This window comes from Camellia sinensis, chromosome 7, assembly GCF_055761805.1.
Source record: "Camellia sinensis isolate YWXY chromosome 7, ASM5576180v1, whole genome shotgun sequence".
In the NCBI taxonomy this organism is placed as follows: Eukaryota; Viridiplantae; Streptophyta; class Magnoliopsida; order Ericales; family Theaceae; genus Camellia; species Camellia sinensis.
The window spans coordinates 188,360,695-188,383,679 of record NC_138967.1 but is presented as its reverse complement, the minus strand read 5'-3'; the positions used below and the strand labels follow the sequence as shown (position 1 = coordinate 188,383,679).

At 39.8% G+C, this 22,985-nt stretch overlaps 1 pseudogene; it reads left to right on the top strand.

Moving 5' to 3' along the window:
* Nucleotides 1-22,985, top strand: part of LOC114287912 (DNA mismatch repair protein MSH5-like) — a 30,665-nt pseudogene that overhangs the window by 5,888 nt on the left and 1,792 nt on the right.

Genomic DNA, 22,985 nt, shown 5'->3' with positions numbered 1-22,985 from the left:
AATACTGAATGTGGAATCTATGTGAACATGAACGTATGAAAGTAAGGGATCATGTGACTGTATCTGAATTGAAATGAAAGTATAAACGCGTCTGATATGAAATGAAATGTGAGAACAGTGAGAACTTTCCTTATATTAATGAGCACCTTGTTTGTGTGTAGCCAATGGAAAGGACAAGGAATATAGACGAATTTGAATCTTCTGACGCTAGAATTAGCCAGTTAGAAAGAATGGTTGAAGCCTTAACCGAAAATCTGAAACAATAATAATAAGGGCAAATACATGTACCTGAACCAGCTAACTATGATATGGTAACACTGACACAGAAATACAATAAGATGAAACCACCGGAATTTCAGGGGGGCATTGAACTGTTGAAAGCCGAGGCTTGGGTCTTAGAAACTGAGAAAATATTTGAGGTATTTCCGTGTACTGAGACACATAAGGTTTTGTTGGCAACATTCACACTTAAAGAAGAAGCTAGGAGATGGTGGATGTTAGTACGAAATGATAATGAAGGTGTGACATGGGAGAGGTTTAAAGAAATTTTCTTTGAAAAATATTTTCCCCAATGCATCCGAGATAGGAAGGTATTCGAATTCGAACAACTAAAGCAAGGCAATATGACTGTGGCCGAATATGAAACAAAATTCACCGAACTGGCCTGATATGCACCCCACATGATAGACACTGACTACAAAAAGGCTAGGAAATTTGAAGGTAGGCTGGACTTAGATGTGTTTGATCGAGTTGGCGTCTTAAAATTGTCAAAATACATAGATGTTCTTGATAGGGCCTTAATGTCCGAGGCAAACATAACAGCCTTGAAAATATCAAAATCAACATCATCAACTGAATCCGAAAGAACGAAACATAAGAAACAGAAGGTTGAAATGACTAGTAATTCGATGACCTCTGCGAATGAAAATTCTAGGGCAATAACTGTGAACAAGGAGAGTCGGGGAAACAATGTGAACAATGGTATACCTATTTGTAAAGAATGTGGGAAACAACATTGGGGCATTTGTCGCTGCCTATCAGGGGCTTGTTTTAGATGTGGTCAGAAAGGGCACTTGGCTAAATCTTGCCCACGAACTCATTCGAAAAACACTAGGCCTAATGCTAGTACGACTGGTTCTGTTCCTACACCCTAGTTCCAGAAAATGCTCGGAACACTGAAACAACTGACGCAGGTATTACCTTAACTATGTGCAATTGTTTATATGAGAATTTGTGTAGAAGTGTACGTTCCTTAACTTGATATAGATTGTGGACATGTTAATTGAACCAATTGAATTATTAGAATTATGAACCCTTAGTTATTGACTGCCTTGATCACTTGCTAATTTTATGTGAGATGCCTGAAGCCCTATAACGAATTACCTGAGCTTTGGAAATTGTTGAGACTTATGGACAACGAGAACTTGTTGGGTTAAATTCTTGTACCGTATTGCAAAATTTAATATGAACTGTTAGGTATGACCTTTGAACTATGACTATTGAACATGAGAACACATCATGATTGACTATAGTTTGGGAAATCTGTACGACCATGACTTGAACTGAACTGTTATATATTGACTGACATCATCGAATGAGTAGACCCGTGATCTCGAATTATATACATGAATCAGCCACGTACGGAACTTCTGAAATTGAGAACCTATGTCAGTTTGGAAGAACGAACTTTTGCTTACGAATTGTGAACGAATGCCTAAATGATAATTGATTTTGGACTCGTACCTGTCTGTATGTTTCCATGCTTGTAACACTATTAGTATTGATGGGATTGAATCGTGGTTAATGAACACTTAGAGATTTACTGGTTGATATGAACTATCGTGACTGACCTGTTGAACTATGCTCGAAATGTTAAATATGAAGGCACACTATTGTTGACTGGATATGGAACATGTTTGAACGTACATATGCCTATACCTTTGCGTGGGATGTTAATTAATTGAACTCGACACACTCTTTGTGTCCGCTGCATTTGTGTCTAGACTGAGTAGACTTATGACTTGTTGCCTTAACTATTGTATCTGGGGAAACTGTTTTGTGTTCATCTGTACATAGACCTCGTGAATCTGTATTGGGAAGGTTATTAGACTCTGGACATGTATATATATATATGGCTATACCGTTGCCCAGAATGATTGATACGATTATTTGTTGATAACTTGACCATTGGGATTATGACTCTGGGATTGTGTGATTAAGTAAAGACCTCGAGCGATAAACTCTAAATTGTGAACTACGATTGTTGAAAATTGACAAGACTGCTTGACTTGACTAGTGAGCCTATACTTTAGCGACTGTACGACCGATTTGAAACTTCTGTATAACAATCTGCTATTGTGTACCACCGAGAAACTTTATGTGATACACCGTTGTGTACCTTATGCTTACATGAAAAACTCATTTGGGAAATTGCTCTACTGACTGTAATGCTTACCTCTCGATGTAAATAACGGCATGCCTGTGCATTTACCTGTAGAATTATTTGGAGGAAACACATTGTATATGACTTGAAACACTTTGACATGAATTACTATGATACACGACTCTGATGTGACTGTGAGAATTGATGAACTTAGACTAATTGTGGAATTACTGACTATGCACCAAAGCGAATGGAGTATGAACTATAGAATTAATGTACCTCGTTTGGAAATAATAAGGCTAGAACCTTTACCTGATCTAATGTGATAGAACTATGGTTTGATGAGACCTTTGTTTACCTGAGAGAACTTCTGTTTGATGACTCACGCCCGAACCTTGACTTGATATGACCTGGTTGAACTTTTATTGATTTGATCTGCAAAGACCCTTATTGAGAGCTATTATCTGATTTGGTTACATTATGGGGGATTGTGAATTGCTTATGATTGAATGACAGGGCTGTGTTACTAAGGGAATTAACCGAATGAAAACTTGAATCAATCTCAAACACTTAGGAAGAATGTGAACCGTCAACAGCAGACTTTGTGATTACGAATAGCTTCTTACTATATGCCTGTAACCGATTGGGAAAACACGTGAATGAGATTATGAAATTTGGTAACTTGTGCTTGGGGAATATGGGAATGTTGTATATATGACACGTGGTTAATTACTCCGGTATTACCGTTACTGCCATGAACTTGTTTGACTAAGAGAATGATTGCTTTTGTGTTACTGTACTTCAAAACTGATGGAATTTATTGACAACAGACTGATTCGATTATAAACTCTGACTACCTGGGAGGATATGCAATCAGTATGGCTGCTTCTGTATTGACACATAGTACGATTGAATCTGTGGAAATTGAGGCAGATGAATAGTATATGAATGATAACTTCAGAATGACCTGGATTAACTGTAATAAGATTACCGGATTGAAAACCAAATCGAACAAGGACCGAATGGATGACTCGGAAATGAATAAATCAAATCTCTGTAACTTAACGGGGGAAATTACTTATGAAAATGAAAACGATGTGAATCTATGACCCCGATAAGTACTTGATATAAGTAATGTGAATAATAACGTAGTAAAGTGTGTTCAACTGTATTTGTTTTCTGTGTGTCTAAAGGGGATCTGTTTTCTGAAATATTATGTGTTGTGGAACGATTAATTGTCCAATCTTGATATGTATTCTTGTGACTCTTGGTATTACGTGATATCTGTTGGCTATTACACGGTAACGGAGGTTCCTTTATCGAACTTATATCTGTCTGCACTCTGTTACCCGTACCAGAGGCCCCGTCATGGGGGCTCAGCTTATCTGTTCTCTGTTCCCGAATTCGGAGGTTCCTTTATGGAACTGGTTATTCATAACCATCACGTGTCTGCATCTGTTCTGTATCTGCTATGTCTGCATCTGTTCTGTATTTGCTCTGTTAGTGCTAATGAATGCACCACGCATGCTTAAGTAAGAATTGTGACATCTGTGTATGATCTGGACAAGAATGTGAATATGAACATGTATAGGAATCTGTTTCTGATTAAAATCTGAATGCGTATAAGACTCTGTTTTGATACGAACCCTAATCTCTGTATATGATTTGTGATTCTGTTTCTGTACGACGCTAAGGTCGAGATTGGGTTATGAGCATATTTATGAATATGATTATGCTTCTGTTTTGTAAAGAATTGCAGTTATATTTTCGATGAACATCTTCTCTTTTGATATAAGACAACTTGAGTTTGGAGGACCAAACTTTTTAAGGTGGGGAGACTGTAACAACCCCTATCCGTAATTAGTCACTAATCTGTATTTAATGATGTTAATGAGAGGATTAGAATAAATTATGTGTTTATTCTGCACTTTGAATGATTTTGGCTTTCTATCTATTACTCATAGAAATATCTGTTTGGAATTCCACTTTAATATGTAAATCGAAAGCCTTATCGGCACCCGAAACCGAAATTGACTACATCGATATGTTATTTGAAATTTTTAGAACCATATGGAAAATTTTATTAAAAATTGATTCAGTCTGATTCGTTAAGTTGTGTTTGGTTAGCCTAATATTCTAATTAATGTGTTTTAGCACCATAAGCATATATATGAGCCTTAACTCATGTTTGAGCTCAATTCTTTGCTCCTTTCAGTGCAAAAATCTGAGGTTTTCTTTTAGAGAGAGAGTGTGTGCAATTCTAGAGAGAGAGATGAAGGAATTGAGGGAGAATTGAAGACATTGACTTAGATTCATCAAAACTAAGCTAGAACTAGATTAATTCAAGACTATAGGTATGAATTCAACCCCTAAATTATGAATATAAGTTATCAACATGAAGATTATGTGTTTAAGGGTGTGTATTGAGCTTAGAAGGAAGATTTGAGTGGCAATTCATGCATGCATGTACATTTTCTTACAAATTGAGCATGATTTCCATGAATCCTCTCTTGCATGTTTGAAATTCATCTTTATTTAGGGAAATCATCAAGTTTCAAGTTGTTTTGTGGTGTTTGATCATGTTTTGAGAAGTTTGATACAAGAAAAATTCATGCATGTTGTGTTCATGAACATTCATCATGTTTTAAGTTGAAATTGTGAGTTTTAACAAACTCCTGGGCCATGATTTTATGAAATAATTCTTAATTCATCATGTTTTACAAGTTTACTATGTCATCTCAAGTTTTGGGGCCCAAGAGATGTGTTTTGAAGGTTGGAAGTCGAGTTTTGAGCTTGAAGATGCAATATGGAAATTCCAGAATTTGCATTTACGCTCGAGCGTGGGAGTTCATGCTCGAGCAACCAATCTGAGTGCGTGCACTCTGCTCGAGCGACCAAAAAGTCCGCTCGAGCGTGAATTGCAAGCTCCCAGAAGTTTCATGTCTTCTACAGATCGCTCGAGCGAATGAATGTGCGCTCGAGCAACCATTCACATTTTGCATGTCCGCTCGAGCAAGGAAAGATACGCTTGAGCGTGGACCTTATTTTCAGAAATTTTGCCTAAGTGTTCCAAGGCATGTTTTGGCATCCTTATTGCATCTTAGGCATTCCTAAGCCTTAATTAAGCCATAGTAATGAGGTTATGGATTAGAAACACACTAAGAACAAGAATATACTAAGTTAAGAGTTTATAAGTGTGTGTGTGTTTTAGGCAATGTGATAAGAAAAAATAAGAACCAATGTAATGAAAGCCAAGCCTTAATGGCCACTTGAATGTGTAATGAGAAGACATGCTTGTGTTATGTATTTTGTCATTGTAAGTCAAGACTCGAGGGTTGATTGACCATTGCTGGAACCACTATGAGTAACGTTATTGTAAAGATACGTTCATATGAATTACGTTTCAAATGAATATGATAAGTTCTGATTTCTGAAATGATATCTATTTTCGTGAACGAATATTCCATGTTTGAAATCTATTATGGCATCCATAGATAGTCCCAAGTCATGGGGGACGACATGAAAATGCGGGTCCATGACATACAAGTAATTACGAGATCTCGTTAGCCACTTCATTGTGGTGATATGTGTTTAATCGGTATTCGGAACCGATTACTTTAGTCGGAAGACGTTCTGTGATGTGTTCTATGAGATGTACCATTATTATGTTCTGATATGAGAATGATTATGCTATGATCTGTTTTCCGCTTATGATATATTCGGATTTCGTTCACTAAACCCTTTACCTTAATGTTATTCATTGGGTTTTAGCTCATTGTGTGTATATATATGTATAGGTGAGTATTCTGGAGCCGAGCCTGAAGGCTTTTGTCTGGATCTGTATTCTGTTGTCAGCCAACCATTGTGCCTCACGTGGAGGTTCCCGAAGTGTCCTGTGTTCAAGTTCTGTTGGTTCTGTGTATATGTATGACTTGATTTAATTCTCTTGGCTGGACTTAAGATACTATATTGTGTGTGGGTAAAATGTATGAATGACTTTTGATTATGTATATAAAGTTTTAAATATTCTGTTTCATATAAGTCAGAACAGCTCATTGGACAACTATATTTATGTATTTGCTTCCGCTAGCCCCTTAATCTTGTTAATCTGTTCAGAGGCCTTCGGTAGTCCAAGAATTACTGGCCGGTTACGATGCTAAACCTATAGGGGCGGGTTTGGGTCGTGACAGAGTGGTATCAGAGCACGAATGTTTTTGTTGATTACAAATGTTTGTTGATATTATTGAACTGCAGGTTCTCTATGTTTGAAATGATGAATAAGGTATGCAAAAGCCATTTTTGCTTTTCAACTCTGCAGTATCTTTTGGATTTGGAATAAATTAGTTGTACTTATTTCAGTGTGTAACGCCAATGGGTAGACGTCTCTTGAGGTAAATTCAAATTGAGAAATTTACTGTTCTACTACTTCTAACCATTTTAACCCAAGACCCCTGGATGATGGTTTAATTTGCACTAAGAGCTGGTTCCTGAGGCCTATACTAGATCTTGATGACCTTAATAGTCGTCTTAATGCTGTATCCTTTCATCCCCTCAAGATTACTTTAATGCTATCAGGACTAAATCACTAGTTTGAAATGCTAGAACATGACATAGTTAACCTGAAAGCATTGTAAGATGAGGTTTGGCTAAAATCAAGCCCTGAGCATGAAATTTAGAAATCCATATTTCTAACTATTCCATGAAGGGTGATTACATAACTAAACATGAACTAAGAGATGGATTCCCTTGCATTTGAATTCTGTATCCTCAATATACCTTGCCAAAAATTCATATACTTTAACAGAATGAAGATATCTTTCTTCCTTTGTTCTGAAGAACTGTTGGCTTCTTTACGGGAAACCCTGAAGTCGGTCAAGGATATCCCCCACGTACTCAAGGTGCACTAATATCTTATCTATTCTCTTTCTTCTATCTATATCCTACGTTTGTATTATTTCCAAAATAAAGAATTTAAACTTTATTTTTCTATTAGTAACTGCAGACGTGAATCAGTGGCTGGAAACTAATTTTTTTTTTCACACTTTTAACATATTAACTATTTCTATCTGATTTAAAGGTTTGCAAAAGTGCAAACCTTTAAATCAGTTTAATAACCTCACACAACCCCTTTTTTTGCTTTTGCTGAAAAGAGTCATTTTTGAAATGGAGATTTTTCCTGAAATTTGTAGTTGTAGCACATTGCCACTAGTTATTTTGAACACTTACTATTATGTGGTTCAAAATGATGGGCACAAAAAAAAAAATTTCTATTATGTTTCTTTTATGAATCTGTATTTAATCAAATTCTAAAATTTATGAATCTTTTGCTTTTACTTCTGGAAGAAATTCAACTCCCTAAGTTCTGTATGTACAACTGGCGATTGGACAGCTTTTCTGAAGGTAAAATTTCCACTTTCATGGTATTTGTTCCATGTACAGTTGGCACAATAATCCATTTTACACTTTCTCTTATAGAGCATCTGTTCACTCCCACATGTGAACAAGATATTTGAAGTTGGCATTTCTGGAAGTCTTCGAGAGCAAATGAAATATTTGAATTTGGACATTGTTCAATAGGTATGAAAACTATGAGTTCAACTAATTCTTTCTAAATTTGTGTGACATATACTCATAATCTCTTGTTCATGTGTTTAAATTTGTCACAGGCTAGATCATGCATTTTGACAGACTTGGCTTATGTTTATGAATTGGTTAGTTTATCTATAGACCTTAATATTTCATTAGGCTACTTTGTATGTACTTTGCTAAGATTCCTCAAAGTTCCGAGATCAGGAAGTTCTGTCCTTCAATCTGGGGTAGCCAATGACTTCAATAAGATGCTTGAAAATGTATCCCACTCTGCTCTACTGGCCACACAACTTCACTTGTGCTCAAAGTTCTATTTGTGTCTGTCTAAAGGACTTTTAGTCTAGTAACATTAGAACTCTTACTTGAAACTAAGCTTTTGATATTTTATCCCTAATTATTTGTGAGAGCCTTATTCAAAGCTGTATGCTCGTTTAAAAGAAAAAGGAAAGGAAAAAAAAAAAAGCGCAAAAGAGAGGAAATTATTGTATTGGAGAAACTTTTAGATTGAGATCAATATATATATATATATATATTTATTATTCTAGAACAAGGTCTGAAAATGACGAAATAAGGCTTGGTTGCCAGTGTAACCAATGACTATGTTGTTGATTTGGTTCAAATCTTTTTGTAACTTTCTTTAGTTCTGATGTAAACTAGTGGAGTGGCTAAGACAAACAAAAAGGGATGAATATTAGATGAAGCTAAATGATACATAAAGCCTTATATTGGTTATCTACATCTTGCCCTCCCCAGGCCCCACTTTAGCAGGGGCCACGTGCACTGGGTCACCCTTTCTTATTCCCAACCTCCCATTTCTTTTTTCTGCCAAGATGTTAAACCTAACATTCCCACTCCACATCCCTTGCCCGAGGGGGAATCATTTAGTTGAAGCCATGGTTGCTGTTTTTTTTGCAATGCAAGAATTACAGGTGACCTTGCAAGTGCAGTTGAAAAGGGCTTTCAATATGAAGTACTGCATTTCTGTAATCATTGATTCACTGATTTTATTAATCTCTTTGTCTTTTACTAGTTTCTTCTTTATTCTTTTTTCTTTAATTGTGTACTTGCTTCTTTCTTTATTACGTTTTGAGTAATTTTCTTGTGTTTGTGTTTGTGTTGTGTTGTGTAGGTGATTGGTGTTTTTGATGTGAGTAGAAGTAAAGACAAGGGTTATGGGACAATAGTGAAAGAAGGGTTCTGTGATGAGGTAATACATCCTTCCTATTGGTGATCTTATCTTATTCCATAAAATTAAAGCCTTTAGGAATTTTCTATAGTACTGTATTCTCTTATTTATTGCAATTATAAACCAAATCAAATCAAACCAAATCAAGCCTAGCCTTAAGTCTCATCAAATGGGGTAGGATTATTTATCACAGTTATGAATTAGAAAATTTTAATTTGTTTACCTTGTGCCTAAGCCACCTACTCTATCCACTGCCTTCTTTATAAAATCTTCAAATAACAAGATTAGTAGTGAAATGATTGAGTTTGTTGTTATATAAAATTCATGAGTCATGATACAAGGTCCTTCGTATTCGTGCTGCTAGTTTTCTTAATGTCTGCAACTATTCTTCTTCCCCCCAACCCCCCCAACCCACTTCTGACAAATCATTCCACCATGTTGAATTGCAGTTGGATGAGCTGAGACAAATACATGAGGAATTGCCAGAATTTTTGGAAGAGGTGCTTGTTTTTATTTTCTTTTCAGACCAAATTCATAAATGAATTTGATATGGAATTCACATATTTTGATAACACAAGTGCTTTATAGGTATCATCATTGGAACTTGCTAGGCTTCCTATTATGTCTGGAGACAAGTTTCTTCCTTGTATTGTTTACCTACATCAAATAGGTTGGTCTCCGTTTCAATACCAATTTTAAAAATTATTGTGTTTGGTTTGTGTTTTTTGAATTAAGTTTTTTAAAAATTGAGTTTTTTTATTTTCGTGCTTTTTTTGTTTTTAGTAAATATTTTTAAAATTTTAAACATTTTTTTTTTACTTTTTTAGATACACATTACTTTTTAGATACACATTACTTAGATGTATCTAAAAAGTAAAAAATTTGTGAAAAACTATTTTTAAAAATTAATAAATACATAAAAATATAAAAAAATGTATTGAATTCTCGTATTTTTTTTTTGTATTTTTGGTATTTAGTGAATTTTTAAAAGGTTTTTTTCACAAATTTTTTATTTTTTAAGTATATTTATGTTAGGTATGTCTAAAAAGTAAAAAAAAAAATTGCTTAAAATATTAAAAAAATTCAGTAAAAACAAAAAAATACGAAAAATAAGAAAGTAAAATTTTTTGAAAAGTGTTTTTTGAAAAACCTAACCAAGCAATATCATTAGATTTTTAATGAATGATCCATCTTCATATGGATTGAAGATTTCTTGATGAGGAACAGGTTCGATCCATCCAACATTAGTTTCTTCTATTCTTTATTTTCTTTCATCCATTCATTGAGGTCTTCTAATTGTGAAAACTTGTGGCTCATGACCAAACAGGCAACATATTAGAGCAAAATAATAATAATAATAAAAACTATAGAAAGTAGGGGTGGGCGCGGGTCGATTGTGGCCACGGAACCTCCAATCCGCCATCCGTCCATCAGATTGGAGAAAATCAATCCGCATCCGTCCGCCAATCCGGCGGGTGTGGATTGAGCAGATTGGCGGTTTGGCGGATGGATGCGAATCGGTTTGGCGGTTTAAAATTTTATAGATTTTCAACATAATTCAACTTGTGCACTTCCTCAAAAAAAGAAGAAAAAAGTATTACAGTCAATAACTTAAAAAAATATTACAATCATTGCATGTCTCATCCAAAGTAAGAAAGTTTGAAACTTTAGAATATCACAATCACTGCATGCCTGATCCACATACTACAATCACAGCATGTTTTATCCACATAAAGTATTACAATCTATGGTTCTTAAAATATAAAAACAATTCAAACCACCAAAACCATGAACAGAGCAGTAGTAGAGATTGTATGTCTCTATATTGTTACATCTATATTTGTTTTTGAAAACAAAAATCAACCAGCATATATCATATTTTTTATTTATTATTTTTAGAGATAGATTTAAAAACTAAAAAATATAGATAAATAATGCGTTTATTTTTTTCAATTCAAAAAAGATATTCAAGTTGAAAACTTTTTTTCAACAGAATATTTAAATTCTTTTTTAATTAAAAACACAAACAAAATATTTAAATAAACTGAAAACATAAAGTCTTATATAAATTACTAGAGGTGCTTGCGGTTTGGAGGTTCGGTTGCGGTCTGGAGGTTCGGTTGCGGTCAAAGGAATCTCAAATCTGCCATCCGTCCGCCAGATTGGCGGATTGGAGAAAATCAATCCGCAACCGCCCACTCGTCATCACGCATCCGTCCAAAATGCGGCAGATCGGTTCGGTTCGATCAGTTTTGACGGATCGGTATATCCGTTGCTCACTCCTAATAGAAAGTAATCTTCTTTACATTAACTTGAAAATTTTAATTTGGATTTTATTATCCATCTTGAAATTGTCCTAGAATCACTAGACTACGATACACATGGACATGATATATTATATGACATTTCCTTTTAAAAGATCATGAGAATCTTGCTTTAACAAGAGCTTTCTTGTAAAATTCTTAATCCGAAGTATGGGGATATAATTTCTGAGTGCCAACACGTGGCCAAGGTGACGCCGACGTGTCAGCCGAGGTGCCACGTGTCCTGGTCATGACGCCGAGGTTATCTCGGCAAGGCCGAGGTTATCTCCGAAGATATCGGAATCCGAGATGAGCGGATAAGGCACAAGAGTCCTAGAATGATGAGGGGACTCAGCCTGGATAAAGATAAAGCTCTTAGGGAGTTTATCTCTATCTATAGAAGAGTCCTGGATAAGCACTGAACAGAAGTCCATTGAAGCCAGGCTTCTGTTGGGACAAGGATTGAGCTAACTATAAAAGAAAGGCACCCCCGATGGGTCTAAGGTACGCAATTATATCTTGAACTATGAGTTTAGCACGATTGATTATCTTTGAGAGATATACTGACTTGATCGTCAGAGTGCCCCCGGGTGGACGAGCCACCGCCGGAATCTACTCTTTTTGTTGCAGGTCAGCCAGGTGCCATCTATTCTGCCAGTGCTCTCCAGCTGAATACTGAGTTGGCAGTGTGATCGGAAATTCACTTACACAATTTGGCACCGTCTGTGGGAAAGAAAAAAGAATAGATGGCCAGTGACAGACAGAAGGATAAGGTTGGGGATGAAATCCCTGCTGGGAGTGGAAAACACGTTGACCCAAACATAGAAGAAGATGGTCGCAATGAGGAGACTCAGAACTAGAATCACGGCAAGAAAGACGTCGGCCAGGATGGTGACGTGCCAAAGAAACCAGATCGAAACAGATACTACAACGAGGACGACCTCCAGGTATAGAAGGATAGATGCCTGTGGAGGGACGAAGAGGTGAAAGAGATGGCAAACAAGTTGGCAGACCTGCAATCGGTCGTCAATTTTATGATGCAAAGTAATGTCATGCAGCCACCATACCCGCTGTAGGACACGCCGATTCCAGCGGCCAATGCCCAGAAGGGAGGGCAAAAACCAATCTCAATAGCCCCTCAGCACACCAGAAGCGAAAAACACTCTCATCGGCCTTCCAAGGAGGTCGGGCGAGGAGAGTCGAGGAAAGAAGAGTCACGAAGGACACATCGAACTAAAGAAGTAGACCCCAAAGAACATCGGCATATTCAAAGGCAGGAGCTGTGCTTCGACACAACTCATGGAGAAAGATTGAAAAGGGCCCACAATGAAGCTGAGAGTAGTACGCCAAAAAGACTGAAGTCGGGAGATAACTGAGCTCCTGGGCGGAGCAAGGAAGACCTAAGAGATTACCTCAAGAGGAAACAACATAATGCCGATGCCGAAGTAACTTCACCTGTTAAGCCGAGAATACCATTCTTGATAGAATTAGACAGATTTGAGGCGCCGAAGAGATTCGGTATGCCGAGGTTCCAAATATACGATGGTAAGTTAGACCCCAACTTCCACGTTGGATTATACTTGAACTCAATGGCATTGTATAGTGGAAACGAGCCATTGCTCTGCAAAGTGTTCCCCTCATCGTTTGGGGAGATTGCATCAGATTGGTTTCACAAACTATCGAAGGGAAGCGTGAAGACCTGGGAAGGCCTGGCCGAGATGTTCGTGGCTAGGTTCGTGACAAACAAGTTGCAGCTATTAAGGGTGGATGCATTGATGGCCCTGAAGATCAGTAAGGATGAAGGCCTTAGGGCCTATGCAAAAAGGTACTATGAGGTGTTCAACCGAATACCAGAGTGTAATCAAGAGGTGGCGATCGGATCTTTCAAGAACGGCCTAAAAGACGATTGTCCACTACGAAAATCTTTGGCAAAGACATTGCCAAAAAGCATGGAAGAGCTCATGGCTAGAATCGAGAAGTATGCCAGAGCTGAGAAAGATACATCGGGGACTAAGGAGACAAAGCAAGACAAAGGAAACGGCTCGCCGAAACGAGGCCGAGGTAACAACGGATCCAGCAAGCAAGAGATAGGACTGAGGGCTACACATGCAATTACGACTGTGTTTTGAATCCCAATCCACAAAGTCCTGGACAAAATTTGGAACCAACCCTATTTCAGAGCACCAGCAAGGGCACCAGGAGAATTTATGGGAAGAAACCTTGGCAGACATTGTGCTTACCACAATGAAGATGGACACATGACTCAGGGTTGTAGAGCCTTGAAAACACACTCAGAAGACCTGGTGAGGCAAGGCCATCTGAGAGACCTTGTCGATGAGGCCAGGACAAGGGAAGAACATGCAAGATTGCCTCAGGCGACAGCAGCTCCACCTCCCCCAGCACAGCAACCTCAAGCAGGAGGACCTCGGGTAATTAATATAATTCACTCGAAGGTCAGCGAAAACGAGATTCGGGGGGACACCCAGAAGGTAAAACACCTACAGCATGTCTACCAAGTCGGGGAGAAGAGACATCGGATAGAAGAGTGCCAAGGACCAGTAGTGTCCTTTACTGAAGCCGACCTTGAGATGGTACAACATCCACATAACGATGCCTTGGTAGTATCCCTCCAGGTTAGGGAATGCCAAGTGAAGCGCATCTTAATCGACCAAGGCAGCTCTTGTGACATCATGTACATCAGATGTTACAAGGAGCTTGGCCTTCACCCAGACGATATGGAGCAATCCAATAGCCTAATGGTTGGGTTCAATGGAATGCCGACATGGCCACTGGGAACGACGAGCTTGGAGGTGCAGGCTGGCACCAAGAAGATAAAGACAGAGTTCACCGTAATCGACACACCCTCCTTTTACAATATCATCTTAGGAAGGCCGTAGTTGCATGCGATGGGGGCTGTTCCCAACAGAGCATGGGATTGAGGAGGTTAGAGGAGATCAGCTGTAGGCAAAGAATTGCTCCATGGCAGCAATGAAATACACCTGCAGCATAAGAGAACCAGAGAAGGCAGAGATCGATGACGAAGACGTGGAGGTCTTAGAGGATGTCGGCAAGGAGCCAGCCGAGAAGAGTAAAGAAGCACTGAAGAAAATCCTCGTCCAGGAGGAGGATGGAGAACGCTTCTTTCTTCTCGGCTCGGGCTTAGCTGAAGAAGAGGAAAAAGAGTTAGAAGCTTTTTTGAGAGCAAATATTGAGGTGTTTGCTTGGACGCCGTACGAGATGCCTAGCATTGACCCCGAGGTCACTTGCCATAAACTGAATGTTGATAGGTCGGCAAAACCCGTAATCCAACGAGCAAGAAGACTGACGTTGATACACGTCGAAGCAGTGGAAGAGGAAGTAGACAGACTTCTGGAGGCCAGGGCCATTCGAGAGGTAAATTACCCGACATGGCTATCAAACACAGTGGTGGTGAAGAAAAAGAATGGTAAATGGAGGGTCTGCGTGGACTTTACCAGCTTGAACAAGGCCTGTCCCAAAGACAGTTTTCCTCTACCCAAGATTGACCAGCTGGTAGACGCCACTTTGGGGCATGGAAGGATGAGCTTCCTGGATGCCTACATGGGATACCATCAGATAGCCATGCATTCCCCAGATGAGGAGAAGACTGCGTTTATCACCCCAAAAGGTCTGTACTGCTACAAAGTGATGCCTTTTGGGTTGAAAAATGCAAGAGCAACTTACCAAAGACTGCTAACCAAGATGTTCAAACACCTAATTGGCGGAACGGTGGAAGTTTACATCGATGACATGGTCGTGAAGACCAAGGAACCTAAAGGTCATCTGGCTGACCTGAAAGCAATCTTTGACATCCTTAAAACATATCGGCTCCGACTCAATGCAGCAAAGTGTGCATTTGGAGTGGGGTCTGATAAGTTTTTAGGATACCTGGTGACTAGAAGGGGCATTGAGGCCAGCCCAGATCAAATTAAGGCCATCCTGGAATTGAAGAGCCCAACGTCGGCAAAATAGGTACAAATGTTGACTGGAAGGGCCGCAACCCTGAATAGGTTCATAAGCAGAAGCTCAGACAAGTGCAAACCTTTCTTCAACTTAGTGAAGAAAGCCACAGATTTTTATGGACAGAAGAATGTGAGGTTGCCCTGGTTGATTGAAGAAGTATTTAACCACAGGTCCAGTTCTTTCAAATCCAGAACCTGGGGAGGAATTGTTTTTGTACTTAGCAGTCTCAGAACACGCAGTAAGCGCAGTGGTAATCCGAGAAGAAAAAGGGGAACAAAGGGTTGTTTACTATGTAAGCAAAACCTTAGCTGACGCAAAAACAAGGTATCTACCCTTAGAGAAATTAGCACTGGCTTTAGTAATGGCTTCAAAGAAACTGAACCATTACTTCTAGGCCCATAAAATTGTGGTGCTAACAGAACACCCCTTGAAGTCCTTGCTACAACAAGGAGACCTGACAAGAAGAATAGCCAGATGGGCAGTGGCCTTGGGACAGTACGACTTGGAGTACAGACCTAGAACAGCAATCAAAGGCCAAGTTTTGGCTGACTTCGTGGCCGAGTTCACACTAGAATCCATTGTACATCGGGCTCCGTTGAGTCGAGGTCAACGATGTCCAAGCAAGCAAGGAGAAGCCCAGCCTAATGCAACAGAACAAAGAAAAAAGGAACAACTCAGACCCTGCAGCATTTACATCGACGACTCCTTTCGACTGTTTGTCGATGAGAGCTCAAACCGGCAAGGAGCGGGGGCAGGAGTAGGACTAGTATCTCCATATGGAGAGATATTGGAACAGTCCATTCGATTGGGGTTCAAGGCCTCAAACAATGAAGCAGAGTATGAAGCATTGATTGCAGGACTAAAGCTGGCGGTAGTAGCAGAAGCAGATGAAGTGATAGTTTTCTGTGACTCCTAGTTCATAGTCAACTAGACAACGGGCGAGTTTGCAGCCCAAGATGAAAGGATGTCAGCTTACGCAAAGGAAGTCAACAGGTTAGTAGCCTTGTTTCAGAATTGCCGACTGCATCAGGTTAGCTGAGATGATAACAGTCACGCCGATGCACTGGCCAATCTAGCTAGTGCAATACAACCTGGAAAAGCAAGGACGATAATGGTCGAATACCTGTCGGGCCCGAGCATTGAACCATCGATTGCAGAGCACGAAGCAATGTGTGTGGGTATGGGACCAAGCTGGATGGATGCAATTGTAGCATTCTTAAAGGAAGGAAAACTGCCAGATGACCACAAAGAGGCACACAAGATCAGATTGAAGTCGGCAAGATTCAGTCTGACAGCAGAAGGACATCTCTATAGAAGATCCTTCACTGGACCCCTTTTGAGGTGTGTACATCCTTTACAAATTGAAGATTTTTTATATGAAATTCATGAAAGAATTTATGGAAGCCACGCTGGGGGCAGATCACTTGTCCATAAGGCCATTACCCAGGGGTATTGGTGGCCCTACATGCAGAAAGATGCAGAAGCCTATGTGAAGAAGTGTGAAAAAGGCCAAAGATTTGCACCTCTTATACACCAACCAGCAGCAGACCTGAACCCAGTATCCAGTCCTTTGCCGTTTGCCCAATGGGGCATGGATCTCGTTGGGAAACTGCCCCAAGCAACTGGACAAAGAAAGTACTTGCTGGTAGCAACAGATTACTTCACCAAATGGATAGAAGCTGAGCCCCTGGCCAAGATCCGAGATGTGGACGTGAAAAACTTCATATGGAGAAATATCATTACCAGATTTGGGATTTCAAGAGCAATAGTTGCCGACAATGGAACACAATTTGACAGTAAGCTAATCAAAAACTTCTGTGCAAAATTCAAGATTACGAATTCTTTTTCAACCCCAAGCTTTCCTCAAAGCAATGAACAAGCAGAAGCATCCAACAAAATTATCCTGGATGGGATTAAGAAGAGGTTGCAAGCAGCAAAGGGAAAATGGGTGGATGAACTGCCAAGTGTACTTTGGGCATATCGGACTACGCCGAGAAGATCAACAGGGGAATCCTCCTTTGCCATGGCCTATGGCACAGAAGCCGTCATTCTGCTGGAGGTCGGCATACCAGGGATCAGAACCCAGGGAGTAGAGAACGGGACTAATGATGTACTCTTAGCCCAAGACCTGGATCTACTAGAAGAAAGAAAGGAAAGAGCTACAATTCAGTTAGCAGCATACCAACAGCAGCTTGCCAGGGCTTACAATAAAAAAGTTAACCCAAGGGAGTTCCAAGTTGGCGACCTAGACTTGAGAAAAGTCGTCGGCAACAAGAAGGATCCCAGGGAGGGCAAGCTTGGCCCAAACTGGGAAGGACCCTACAGAATCACTTTGGTATTGGGCAATGGGGCATATCGGCTTGAAGATAATGAGGGCAAAGAGTTGCCAAGACCTTGGAACACTTGCAATTTGAAATTTTTCTATCATTAGAAATTTTTGTTCTTTTGTCATTTGCCGAAGTACATAAATAACGTTTTCACTTGTTTATATGTTTATACACTTGTGACTGATAAAGATACATAACGTTGTTTCTGGAATACATGTATAATGAGAATCCAAGTGGAACTTAGGTTCACATTAGGGGGCAGAGAGAAGAAAAATGGTTTTAACACTTGTTGAAACTTGAGAAAAGTTTACAAATTGAAGTTAAACCGAGATGATGTTTAACATTTGTTGAAACTTAAAAAGTTTACAAGTTGAAGTTAAACCGAGATTATGTTTAACACTTGTTGAAACTTAAAAAGTTTACAAGTTGAAGTTAAACCGAGATTATGTTTAACACTTGTTGAAACTTAAAAAGTTTACAAGTTGGAGTTAAACCGAGATTATATTTAACACTTGTTGAAACTTAAAAAGTTTACAAGTTGAAGTTAAACCGAGATTATGTTCAACACTTGTTGAAACTTAAAAAGTTTACAAGTTGAAGTTAAACCGAGATTATGTTTAAACCTGTTGAAACGTAAAAAATTTACAAGTTGAAGTTAAACCAAGGTTGAACACTTATTAAAATTTTATGAAAAAATTTTACAAGTGAAACCAATGTTGTATTGAGAAAGATACTTGGGTACTTGCCGAGGTAAATCATCAGTTTGTATAACCGAGGTGTGTCACCCCGAGAAGGTTGCACAAGATTGAAGTATATATCAAAGATATGCAAAATATTCTAAGTATGGAATCATACAAGAGCAATAAAGGAAAGACAAACATGCAAGTATCCAAGAAAGAAGGAAGTTGTATTTATAAGAAGGCACATCGGCCATATGAAGAGTTAACACTGTCCCAAAAAACAAAGATGTACAAAGGGCAAAAAACAAAGGAAAAAAGACGCCAAAATTAAGATTCTTCAGCATCATTAACAGGCTGGGTTTGGATCTCGAAAGACTGTTGGGAGGACATCTCGGCCACCTTCTCGGCCGTAAGCTCAGCATCAATTTCTTGAAGGGTTTGATCAAGGCTCTTGTCGGCGAAATGCACGTCCAATAATGCTTGCTCAGGGGTAGCTTCCTTGGGAACCTCATCACCCTTCTCATCTTGAGTCAAGTCCAGGACTTGCTCATTCAGAGAAGAGGACTTGGTCCCAGCAGCCTCCGCTGATTTCCTCACCAAGGTCTCTTCCTCGGACTCAGATTCGTTGTCGGATTGAGTAGGAACTGGAGAGAATGGAAGAAGAATGACGTCGGCATTCCTGAGGGGCGAGTCCTCGGGGACTTCAAGCTTTTTTAGAAGAGACATCCAACCCAGGGTGAAACCCTTGTTGCATGCTTGCTTCACTTGCTTTTCATAGTCTGCGTGACATCGACCACCCCTTCGTTATATCCCTTCTCATCGGCGGCCTTGACTTCGGTCTCTTTTGTGGCCAGGGCTTCTTGAAGTTCCTTCTGGGCCTGGGTCATCTTCTCTTCGGCCTCTCTCTTTTCGGCCTCAAGAACCTTCTTAATGGCCTCGGCGGATTGTGTTTTTTCTTCGACAACATTTTGGGCCTTGATAGCAGCCTCAGCTTGATCCTCCAAGGTCTTCATCTTGGATTGTAAGCTTTTATTGGCCTTTTGTAGACTGGCAACTTCTCTCTTTTTATCGGCCAGTTCTTTCCGGTTCTCAAATGATTGAATTGAGAAGGAATGAGCATGCTAGATGACCTGAAAGTGAACAAGACAAAAGTTATTAGAAAATTTTCTAAGTACAAGAAAGAAAGAAAAATGACCAAAAAAGACACTCACTTGGACAGAGCGCTGGAGCATCAGAGCATAGTTTTCGTATTCACTCAACTCGGAATGACCAAAAAAGACACTCACTTGGACAGAGCGCTGGAGCATCAGAGCATAGTTTTCGTATTCACTCAACTCGGTGTTTCGGTCGAGATCGTCGGAAAGAAGCAGAGCAGTACTAAGGGCAACGTTGACATTAATGTCATCAGCGCTGTCACTAGCCCTAACTGGCTTATCCTCCAGTGTGATTTAGGGAGCCCAGGGGGAATCCTACTTTCGAGACCCCGATGTGGTTGTGGCGGATGATCTCGGCTTCTTTGATTTTGGGGATTCGGATGGTTGGCCTTCGGCAGGCCTCTTCTCGGCGGCAGAATGGGACTTGTCACTCTCAGCCAATTTGGAGATTGACAAAGTATCTTCAGTGTCAACCTGAGTCACATTTGCTTTTCGCTGAGCCTTCTTTATTCTTTTCGGCTTCGTAGGGGGCTAAGATTGTGCTGGTGAAGCGTCAATGGTTGATGGGATGCTGGCCAAGAAATTTTTGGTAACTGTTTTCTGGCGACCCATCCCGGTTGGAAAAATCGTTCGTCGCCAACATTGGCGTTGAGATGGCGGGATCAGATATGGAGTCGAGATTGACAGCTGATCTGTTGGGTCAGAAGTTGATCCTTGATCTGGCCGAGATGAGGAGGCAGATTGAGGAGTTGTAGCGGAAGGCAGAGAAAGACTTTTCTTCTTCTTCTTGGGGACGTCGGGAAGAGCTGACTTGTAGGTAGGAATGAAATTGGGTAGAAGAGGGGCCTTCCATTTGAGGACTGGTAAATCTAACAGTTTCCTCAAGTCTTTGCTGGGAAAGAAAGATTGACGGACGCCCTTTAGTGGCTGAGGAAGAGCTGCAAGAAAAGTAGACATTAGAAACAAATAAAGTATTGAAGACTTTAAAACAAACAAGTTAATATGGACACAGGGCTCTTACCATTGCCCTCTACAAAAACTGTTCAAGGAAGAGGGTAAAGATGGAAGTCCTCATCTGGAGCGAACTCCCAGTTCCCCGAGGTAATAAAGTAGTCGTCTCCAGCCCCCTTGTTGGAGTCTGAGAGGTCGGCTACGATTTTGTACTCTGTAGATTTCGACTTGAGGTAGTAAACGTAGCCCGTATCTTTTTTGAGGCCAGACATGGTATATCAAAACTGAATATCGGCTAAGGTAACCCTAACGTTTTCTTATTTGGCTAAGGCTATGATGCCATTAATAACTCGGTAGGAGTTGATGGCAAGCTGCATTGGGTTCAACTTATAGTAGTGAATGATCTCACGAAAAAGGATATTGAGTGGGAGCCGAAGTCCTTACTCGATGAAAACTACAACTGGAAGGGGCATGGAATCAACTGTGGGCATGATAGAGTCATCCTCCCCAGCCAACCTCAGATGAATGTCGGCCGAGATGTCAAACTCCTGCCTAAAGTGCTCTAATTTGCTCGGGGTATCTACCCTATGCTTCCACATACCCATAACGACGGCCTGAATTAGAAGAGCTGGACTTCAGAAAAAGGGAGCCTTAAGAAAGGGTTATTAGGACTTTGACAAAAACCTAAAGTATGTGCTGGGTAAGAATTTGTGAAAATAGTTTCAGTTTTTCCTAATAATCGTGGGTTCTACAAGCAAATCCCAAACGTAGGTCTATGGAAATGAAGATTGAAGGCGCGAAATCTGAAAAACAGAAAAGTAAGAATGCGCTTCAGAATCAAGAAACAGACGTGGACTATCAAGAACATTGTAAGTACGAAGGGTATAAGGTCAAGAACAGTGGAAAAAGTGCAGAAAAGTTGTGAGCAGTGCGAGTATTCAAGATATGGGCAAAGAACAAAATCATGAAATAAATACACTCAGATGCATGATTCATGAATCAAATATTTGAGTAAAACAGCAATAGCGACTAATGATGAAGCAAAATTTCTTGGAGCACAACAAGAACTAAAATCAGGAGGAATGGTGACTTACCAGAGAAAAGAAACTGATGTTGAGATCGCCAAAGTAATAAAAACGGCGGCAGCGAAACAGATTGGCAAGAACCTCGTCGGAGGAAATGGACGGAGCAAGTTGTAGAGCTTTGGAAGCTTGAACAATGGAGGATCTTGAAGGGAAAAGTTAGAAAGAGAAAAAAGCTTCAAACGTGAAAGTGAAAAGTGGAAAGACGGGGGAAGGAAACAAGTTTTGTCAAAACTTGAAATGGCGGCAAAAAGGACAATTAATGTGTCTGGAACAACGAATGCGTCAGACGGCGCATGTAGGTGCGAGACGACTTGCAAGCGCGTACGGAGTACAATCCAGTAAAAAGAAGACGCGTGGCTGAAATGGTTGAGTTATTTTGCATGACAGCTCATACGCGTGAAGGAGATCTTGGAATGTTTAATCTTTAAAGAGACATGTCGGCCTATATGATGATCTCGGCTGAGAGACTTTAAACCGATGTATTGACAGGAAGTTCTGATATAGGTTCCTTCATCTCAGAATGCCGAGATAATAGAACCTAGGGGGCAGTTGTGGGGATATAATTTCTGAGTACCAACACGTGGCCAAGGTGATGCCGACGTGTCAGTCAAGGTGCCACGTGTCCTGGTCATGACGCCGAGGTTATCTCCGAAGATATCGGAATCTGAGATGAGCGGATAAGGCACAAGAGTCCTAGAATGATGAGGGGACTCAGCCTGGATAAAGATAAAGCTCTTAGGGAGTTTATCTCTATCTATAGAAGAGTCCTGGATAAGCACTGAACAGAAGTCCATTGAAGCTAGGCTTTTGTTGGGACAAGGATTGAGCTAACTATAAAAGAAAGGCACCCCCGATGGGTCTGAGGTACGCAATTTATATCCTGAACTGTGAGTTTAGCAAGATTGATTATCTTTGAGAGATATACTGACTTGATCGTCGGAGTGCCCCCGGGTGGACGAACCACCGCCGGAATCTACTCTTTCTATTACAGGGCAGCCAGGTGCCATCTATTCTGCCAGTGCTCTCCAGCTGAATAATGAGTTGGCAGTGTGATCATAAATTCACTCACACACGAAGAACACTTTTTATGATTCTTTTCGTTTTCATTTTCTTTTTTTAAAGTATGCCAATTGGGATTGCTATGTCGGTTATTGATTTTAAGCTTTAGTACATTGATTAATGCTATGGCTTTTTTGTTTATATGTAGGTTACTTGATGTGTGTTTTTGAAGAAAAACTTGATGAAACCACACTAGAAAATCTTCAAGATTTTGAATTTGCTGTAAGTCAATCAATGACCTAAATTGGAACTAATAGTTTATGCAGTTAATTTGTATATTTTCATTC